Source organism: Hyaena hyaena, unplaced genomic scaffold (genome assembly GCF_003009895.1).
Source record: "Hyaena hyaena isolate Hyena2069 unplaced genomic scaffold, ASM300989v1 scaffold_36, whole genome shotgun sequence".
In the NCBI taxonomy this organism is placed as follows: domain Eukaryota; kingdom Metazoa; phylum Chordata; class Mammalia; order Carnivora; family Hyaenidae; genus Hyaena; species Hyaena hyaena.
This window is the reverse complement of record NW_024080668.1, coordinates 4,199,323-4,209,072: the sequence shown is the minus strand read 5'-3', so window position 1 is coordinate 4,209,072 and position 9,750 is coordinate 4,199,323.

Here is a 9,750-nt window from a genome sequence, read left to right as displayed (position 1 = left end):
AGTAGCTTAACATACTAAAGTTTTATTGCTCTACCATGAAGTCCAATGAGGGCTGGACAGCCTTTTCCAAGGCTGCAAGAGAACTGAGAGATGAAGGATACTTCTAACTTTCCCGACTCAGAAGTGAAAGCTAATCACTATTAGCAAAAACCAATCACCTGGCTCCAACTCATCTTTACGAGAGGCTTGGAAATGGAGGGGAGCATACACATATTGGGTTAGCACTGACTCTACTACAACTGGAAAGAGCAGGGTAGGTCCCCAGCCTCATAAATGATGGTATCCTGTAAGGCAACAAAGGCAAGGACTTTCATCTGTGAGCTCCGTGGAAATAGAGACTATGCTAGAACTTATATGGTACCTAACAAACAGCAGATGCTTGATAAGCAATTTCTTACTTATTTACATATTAGACTAGGGCCCAGGATGGCCAATGGGTCCTGGAAGGAGGGCAGACCTGAGGTAGAGGCCCAGGAGGTTGGGCTAGACTCTTTAAAGACCCTGTGATTACAGATGGGTGGGCCCCAAAGCCAGGCTTGAACCTGCAGCTCAGGCCTCAGCTCTGGGGCGAGGGGGGCTGAAGGGACTGAGCACCAGTGCGATTGCTGTGTTTTGCCTGTCCACACCATTCCTAAAGGCTCTCTCCAGTCTGATCTCTTCAGCTCACGCTTTACTTCTGGAAGTAATTTAATGCCAACTGCAAACATGAAGGTCTTATTGGAAATATCCTTATCAAGGTCATGGGTAAAGACCCAGTACTGATCTTTTATGCTTATCTTCCTAGAGAAGTGACCATCCATTTATCCTTAGCCTTTATTTTCTGTTTCTGAACCCATTCTTTGTTTCTGACAAAACCGCTTCCCTCATGTACCCATCACGCCCCAATTTCTTATAGTCTTTGAAATGGAATCTTGCCAAAGGCTTATTGAAAGTCTGAGTAGATTACATCCACCAGTTCCCTTATCTACATGTCTATTTATTCACTTTTAGAACACCCATAAATAAACATTGGCTCTGTCCCAAGGTTCAATCCTTGGGGCTCTGTTCCTGTCTCTTTATTCTCTCACTTAGGGATGACATCTACTGTTAAAGCTTTAACCACCTCGTTTCCAGGGACCATTTCTACAATACTGCCCTCTTTCCAAGCTCCAATTCCCTATCTGCAACTGATGACTCCCCACCATGTGTCTAAAATGGAGAATAACACCTCCCCTCCAAAACTCACTCCTTGTCTCGGCTCTCCTATTTCTGTCAATGTATCCTCAGCCTCTAGTCACCCAGGCTTAGCTCCATGACTCAGCGCTCCCTCCCTACACTCCCATTTCATATCCAGTTAGTCATCATGTCTTATGCTGCCTTGGTCATGCCTCTCAGATTCTTTCCCTTCTCTTTTCCTTTTGCACTGTCACCACTCAAACTTAGGCAGCTGTGGCTTTATTCTTAGAGAATTGTAGGAATCACTTTACTATGGTTCCTCTTCTACCAACCCATCTTAAGCCACTGGATTTGGAGATATCTAGACCTTATCCAAATCCTAGTGTTATCATTTATAAGCTGTGTGACTTTGGGCAAGTTACTTTACCTCTTTGAATCCCGATTTTCTTATATACAAAATAAAATCCATAGTGATATGAAATCAGTGGGTGTTAGCTATTTTCCTGTGTTCTAGGCATCATTGTAGATGTTGTGGATATTGTGTTATTTAATATCCCACAATAAACTTACAAAGTAAGTATTATTATCCTTTGTTCACAAATGAGGAAGCCCAGAAAAGTGAAATAATTTGTCCAAGGTATCATATCTAGTAAGTATCAGAGCTTGTGTTCAAACCTAGGCAGTTTGGGGGCACCTGGGTGGCTCACTTGGTTGAGTATCCGACTTTGGCTCAGGTCATGATCTCACAGTTCTTGCAGTTCGTGGGTTCAAGCCTCACATCAGGCTCACTGTTATCAGCATGGAGACTGCTTCAGATCCTCTGTCCATCCTCTCTCTCTCTGCCCCTCCCCTGCTCATGCTTTCTCAAAAATAAAAAAATACATATATAAAACATTTTTTAAAAACCCACAAACCTAGGCAGTTTGACTCTGTATATAAAACCTAAAAATTCTGCTACCTTGCCTCCAAACACAGTAAGTACTCATTAAATGCTAGTTACATTAATAATCAATGTCCAAGGGTGCCTGGGTGGCTCAGTCAGTTAAGCGTCCGACTTCGGCTCAGGTCATGATCTCACAGTTTGTGGGTTTGAACCCCATATCAAGCTCTGTGCTGACAGCTAGCTCAGAGCCTGGAGCTTGTTTCAGATTCTGTATCTCCCTCTTTCTCTGACCCTCCCCTGCTCATGCTGTCTGTCTGTCTGTCTCTCTCTCTCAGAAATAAATAAAAAACATTAAAAAAATAATAATCAATGTCCAAAATGCACCTGTGATTCTCCTGTTACAAAGTCTCCTGTTGTCAGGCTTTATAGAATAAAGTACAATAAGTTTAAAATGGTATGATGGTGCCAACTACTTAAAACACGTAAGTGTATTCTCATTTTGATTTTAAAAATCTATAACATAGTGATGCTTCTGCTTATGATAGAGCCTTATGTATTAGATAAACACTCCCATTAAGAAGCATAAAACCTGGATACAATTATATAATGGCCACTTGGAAGTATAAGAGAACATCCAAGGTAGCCAGGACATGAAGAGGTAAAACCCTAAAAGAAAAATGGGTATATTAGAAAAGAAAGGCTTAAAGTCTATTATCTACGTATCCTTTCCAAAAAGTTAAAAAGAACAATAATTAATCTCAAAGACAGTTAAAGGAAAAAAAATTAAAAAGCAGAAATCAATGAATAGAAAATAATTTTACAATAAGACAATCAACAAAGTCAAACTTTGGTTCTTTAAAAATCTGAGTAAAATGTATAAAGTTCTAGCAAAACTGATTGGGAAAAAAGGAGAGAAGAAAGAAAGAACCCATATCAGGAATAAAAAAAAAAGAGTAAATACTACAAACCCTACAGATATTACAAAGATAATAGATGATGTTATGAATGACGTTAAGCCAATAGATTTGAAAATTTAGATGAAATAGACAAATTTCTAGAAAAACAACTAAATTTACCAAAGCCAACATAAAAACAAATTAAAAAATCCAAATAGTTCTACACTCTTAAGGAAATTAATCTTTACTTGAAATCTTCCACAAAGAAAATTCTAGGCCCACATGACTTCACTGGAAATTTTCAAATTTTTAGGAAAACAGAACTGCCAATTTTAAACAAGCTCTTTCAGAAAACAGAAAAGAAAGAGATACTTCTCAATTCATTTTATTAGGACAGCATAACTTTGAGGGAAGGAAGGTGAAGGGAGGAAAGAAAGAAAAGGAAGGAGGAAAGGAAGAGACAGACACACTTCTTCCCCAATGGGCAAAAGCTTGAACATGCACTCCGCAAAACAGAATATCCAAAAGGCCAAAATGAAAAAGTGCTCAATTAATTGGTCATCGTGAATACATACGTTAAAACCACAATAAAATATCACTATATGTACAAGATTAGTCTTAAAAAAAAAAAAAAAGACAGTATCAAATGGTGGCTTGGCATAGATAGGCAATAATCTCATATACTTCTGATGAGAGTATTATTGGTACAACCACTTTGGGAAACTTTTGAGCAGACTCTACACTAGCTAAAGAGATACATGCCTGTGACCCAGGAATTCTAATTCAAGGTGTATAACCAAAATAAAAAAATTGGATAAAATTTTTTAAAAAATTAATATGTACAACCAAAGACTACAAGAATGTCGCTAGCACCTAGCTATTCCCAAAATTTCTCATCATTCCAAAAAGAAACTCTGCATCTGTTAAGCAATAACTTTCCTTCCCTCTCTTGCTAGCTTCTCTAAGCTGCTTTCTGCCAAGGCCAGGGACTCTTTCTATATCTGTGAGTGTGCCTATTCTTGATATTTCATAGAATTGGAATGACACAACGTTTGTCCTTTTTTGTCTGGCTGATTTAACTTAGCATAATGTTTTCAAGGTTTATCCCTGTTGGTGCATGGAGCTGTGGCCTCTTCATGTTTTCACTGCTATTGAGTATTCCATCACACGGATATACTACATTTTATTTATCCATTCATTGCTGATGGACAGCTTTTCTCCCAATCTGAGACTATTACAAATAATGTTACTAGGAACATTCTTGCAGTCTTTTGGTGTTCACTTATGACAGTGTGCTAACTTTGTGAATAATAATTGAATATTTAGGATTTGTGTCCTTTCCTGCGAGTTGTACTTCAATAAAAAATGTTCATTTTTAAAAAAAAAGCAGGGGGTAGGGGAATGAGGAGAGAAGAAGACAAAAAGAAACTTCATGGCATGCCTGTAAAGCCTTGTGAAGTCTGACCTTAAACAAACACCCTGGTGATCTTAGAGGGCTTGTTCATCAGGCCATTTTGGTTTCCCAGTTCTTGGACCAAAAGACCATGGGGAAGACTAAAGTGCCTTCCTCAGGACCCTCCTGAGCAAGAAGCTGAGTGGTGGAGGTGGAGGGAGAAACTACCAGACTAACCAGGCCCTCTGCACTAGGAACCAGCATGGTGTGGCTTCACCCCTACACTTTTGCATCTCCCAGGACAGTATGGGAAAACAAGACCAGCACAGCACACTTCTAGGGGACCTTTCATAGCTCCTTGAAGATGTTTGTCCAGGACTCTCAGTGCATCCAGGGGAACCCAGGAGGTTAGCAGGGTCTTCTTGTTCCCAGTCAGTGGCTGGTTGCACTGCACTGGCCTCCTCTTGGGGTGCAGTAGGTGGGTGAGCACTAGGAGGGCTCCATTTTCTTCTGTGTTCGCGAGACTCTCCTGAGCCTGGCAGAGACCCAGCCTCATCATTACCCTCTTCCACTTTCTGTTGCAGCCACACAGGCCATTACTTCACTCCATCCTTTGCATATTTTGTGGCCCTTCCTAGCTCGGGGCCTTTGCACATATTATTCCTGCTGCATAGAATATCTTTGCTTCTCCTTTGTTTGCTTGATGCCTCCCTCCTCCTTCAGACATCAGTTCTATCCCCATGTCTTCATGAAGGCTTGCCCTGACTGGTTTCTCCCAAACACTCTCATCATGCTGTTCTCATTCTAGCCCTCCACTAGTTTCCATTTGTGAATACTTGATTCACTTCTGAGTCTCCCTGTAGACTACAAGCTCCATGAGGCAGGGCAGTGTGGCTTTGTTCACCATTTAAATCTGATGGCAGTACAATGCCTGGTAAGGAGTGGGTGCTCATGGATGGATGGATGGATGGATGGATGGATGGATGGATGGATGGATGAGTGAATCCAAGGTTGTCTAAAAGTAGCCTACAGGCACATATCCAACTGTCTGATACAAACCCTTGTGCCTGTCTGTTCCTTTAACCTACCTCTGTGTGAGCCACCCATTCCTCCCCTGGTGCACACAGGTGTGTATACACACACACACACACACACACACACACACACACACACACATTGGCCCAGCTTTTGGCTAGATAGGTCACTGTGCTCTCCTCCTAGCCACCTTCCCCAGTTCCCATTTTCTGTATGCTGACTGGCATGGGCTAATACCACAGTGCTGTAGATGGGATCCCATGAAACCATGAAGCCATGCTTCCTGCACAACCACGCCCATCAGGATGAGCAGGGAAGGGCAAGGACAGCTGATCGCATCTCTCAGAGACTTGCTGCTTGATTGATCTCTTTGGAGCTCGCTGGCCTGGGTGGCTATTCCTGTCGCCCTGGACCAGGCAGGATGCACTGGAGACCCTTTTGAGTTGCCGTTAGTACAGCTTAAGTCAACTTCAGTCCAGTCTTGAGTGACTGGTGCTTCCCTCAGCTCCGCCCCACCATCAAGCTCCAATCTTTCCAGGGAATGAGTTTGCTGTTCTGGGTAATGGTTTTAGCATTCCAGTCAATTTCCCACTCATCACATGGCCCAGTGGACCGGGACCCGGAGCCCAGGATCCCAGCTCCTGATCCCGCCCCTCCCATCACCCTAAAAAACTGATGGGTTTGCTGACAGCAGAAGGACTCAGAGGCGCTAACCAAAGATGCGATTTATTAACTCCTGTGCAAGAGAGGGGTGATGGGGGTGAGAGGGTGGGGTAACACCAGAGGTCTGTCTTTCTTGAGCAGGGGGGCATCTTTCAGGAACATTTTCTGGCTCGAGGCAGGCCTCTTCCTCCTCCATCCCGAATGATAGATGTGTATGTGGTCACACTGTTTGCTCATCCCCTCCAGAGGTTCCCTAGAAAGTTCACCTCTTGTGGCTAAACTGAATTTCTTCTGCTTCACGTCAATGTTTAGTGTGATTCTTCCATCCCAGAGACGGAAAACAGCTTCTTCGGGGCACTCATTCCCTCACACTTGCACTCATTCCACACGTATGCGCTGTGTGGACGCTATGCACCAGGCCCCGTGCGGAGTGGGCGGGGGCCACACGACAGACGTGATCCCTCCTGGAGGCTCAAATCAATTGACAATAAATGGGCAAATCATTATGGAGTATATGAGCGAGAAGAAGAGACATCAGCTGTTTTCCTAAAGAGCAGCAGGTGGGGGTCGAGGAGGTGGCGGGTGCTGCTTTAGACTGGAGGGCCGAGGAGACCTCTCTGCAGAGGTGCCACTGAAACGGAGAAGGAGCCAGATGCGGGGGGGTGAACCTCGTGGAGAAGAGCATCTCCGGGGAAAGGAAGAACATGAGTGAGGCTGTCGGGCCGCAGAGGCAGCGCCACTCCAGGGCCCGGCCCTCGTGCAGAGGACACGGCGTACCCTGTGGCCTCTGGCTCTGTGACTCCTCACCACCGCGGGGTAGAAATCGCTGCTCCACACAAATGCCTCTTTCTCCTCCAGCAGACGCCTCATGCCAGCCCACCCAGCCCTGCCAGCAGTGTCAGCTGATCGCTGGGCAGTCACAATCAACAAAGACGGAGAGAATTAGGGGCAGGGAAAGTTCCCACTGAAGTCACAGAGGCCATCTGGCCGGGGGGACAGGCAGTGGAGAGGACATTCTTTCTGCTCCCATTTCTCCCCACCTCCCGTGGGACTAGGAGTGGCACCAGCTGCTGCTCCCACCACAACTGCTTGCATTCCTGTGGCATTTTACTGTTTAAAATGCTTCGTGCCTTCCCACATGCGGTCCCCCAACACTTATATCAGATACACAGGAATGGACACTTCCTTTTTCTGATGAACACATTAATGACTGCATGATGCTAGCATCTTCCCTCAGGACCCACTCTGCTGGGAGAAGGGCAAAGGGGGCTATAGGCCCCGCAGTGGGTTACGGGATGGTTTGTACCAGACCATGTAACTGCTGTTGGCTGCCTGCTTTTAGGTCATTCCCCCCCTCCACGCCCCCCCAACCCACACACTCTTTTTTGTTTCCGCCCAACAGAGTTCTGGTCTTTATTCAGGTGGAAATTTCCCCAGCCCCAGAGGGTGAATCGTAATTGGTTTAAGCCAATTATGGAATTCTGATCTCTATTGATAGTAACTGGCCCAGGATAGGCATGAAGTTCTGAGATATAAGTAAACATCTTGGAAATTCTGAGAAAGATTTTTCTGCCTGATAATAGGAGAGCTAAAGGAAATATATCATTTTACCCCTACACTCTCTCTTCTAGACTGGGACATTGATTGGTTAGGATGTGATGCCTGGAGCTTTGGCAGCCATCTTGCAATGATGAGGGTTGCAGAGCAAAGGAGGGACAGAGCCAGGGGAAGACATCTGTGAGCACAGAATCAACCCTGGAGTGACCTATCTCTAGGCTTCTGCTAAATAAACAATGCCTGTTGCGATTTAAACTTTTAAATCCTTGTTACTCAATGTGTGAGGGCTAGACCAGGAGTATCAGCATATCTGGGAACTAGCTAGATGTGCAGAATCTCAGGTTTCACTCAGAGCTATAGCATCAGAAACTGCATTTCAAAAAGATCCCACGGGTGACTTGTGTGCACACTGAAGTCTGAACAGCACTGGTTTAAGACAGTTTCAGTTAATCAGATTTCTCTGAAACCCGCAGTCCCAAGCATGCTGACTGTTAGCACACTCCATGCTCAGGCTTTCTTAGGCTTCCAGAAGCATTCATCTGATGCGCAGATTCCAGAAGGCAGGTGCTCACCCCTGTCTCCATGTAGAATCTGAGCTCCAGGATGTGCCGGTAAAAGAGTCCAGCACAAGCCTTGCTGCTGCCCTGGGGATAAGCAGGGATGTCCCAGGGGAGGGTGAATGGCTGCAGGTGAGAGGCAACCCCAGGTCTAAAAGGAAAGTCCTCAGGCTTACAGACAGGACGCAGGTGAGGAGCCGATGAGCAGAGTGAGCCACACAAAAGGCAGTGGGAATTGGTCCAGAAGGTCTGTGGGGGACCTGATGGAAGGTACTTAACGTGTGGGGGTTGAGGAAGGAGCCAGGGTTAAGAGGAGTGATTCTGGGGGTCACCTTGCCCCAGGTTTGGAGATCCAGCTTGGGAACCTGGTAACGTTTCCAGGCCTTGGGGATTCACCTTAATTTTCTCTTCTATTTTGCACCCCAATAGTTTTGCCTGTCTTTGTGGGAAGAGTAAGGGAGAGCGTACTTGATATCAGGTCTCAGGAGGCTTTCTCACGCCCCGCTGGACAGCAGAGTCTGCCCTTGGGAGAAGGAAGATCGGTCCGGCTCCTAAGGGCAGGGAGGCAGCATCTAATAGTGCTTTTACGACTGGGTGCATCAGTGTAAGACTCAGGGCACATTCCTTCCTGCAGAGTGTGTCATCGATTTGCCCTCTGCAGAGGGGATTGTGGGTCAGGTCCCCCTTCCCCTCTCCAACTGCTGTAGGCAGCACGTGGCAATCGGTTTATCCTTAGAATTAATATAAGCAGTTTAGAGCATGAAATTTGCAGTCAGACATAGCTGGCTGGAATCCTGGCTCTGTTGCCCATTAGCAGTAAAGCATCAAATTAACCTCTCTGAATTCCAGTTTCTTCATCTGTGAAATGGGAATAGCAGCACCCACCTCCCAAGGTTGGCATCAAGACCAACTGAGAGAGTCTGGGTCTAGCTGCAAGGACGCACCCGGTAAAGGAAGCTGCCGGTAGTAATACCACATGTGCCTTAGAAAGCGGTCATCTTGGTGAGCCTGCGTGCCCGGGGGCCAGAGGCACGGGCCGGGAGATGCACTGCAGGTGTGGCCGGTAGAGCCTGGATTCCCAGGCTGGATGCATCTTGATAGATGAACCAGATAGAAAGACAGAGAAGTTGGAGCTTCTTCGCTGTCCCAGAAACGAACTCCCTGGGCATGGCCCCAAGCCACCCAGCTGTGAAATTGAGATCATTACCTGCTTCCTCACAGCTCCCTTGACTGGCTCTCTCAGCATTCTTGAAGCAGGTGCATGGGGGTGGGGGAGGGGCATGGGGGAGCCCTGTGTCCTGCCTGGGACTTCTCTGGAACTGGAACGGCCCTGTTTCCTGCAGTGAGCTCTCTCGTGGCGGGCCCCTCCCCCTCCCCATGGGTCTCGTTTAGGCAGGGACTTCCATACCCCCTTCGACCCACGTCCAGTGGCTTCCTGTGCACAGGCTGCTCAGTGTTGCTCCATCCGCTGTCTGGTATGATGCACCGTGTGCCCGGTATGGGGCGAGGGCATGGCTAGGACTGCGGACACGGGACGCGCCCCTGGAGTGACTCGGTGGTCTGGCAGAGCCTTGCAGGGATTCCGAGAATGACTGGGTCTGATGAACTACC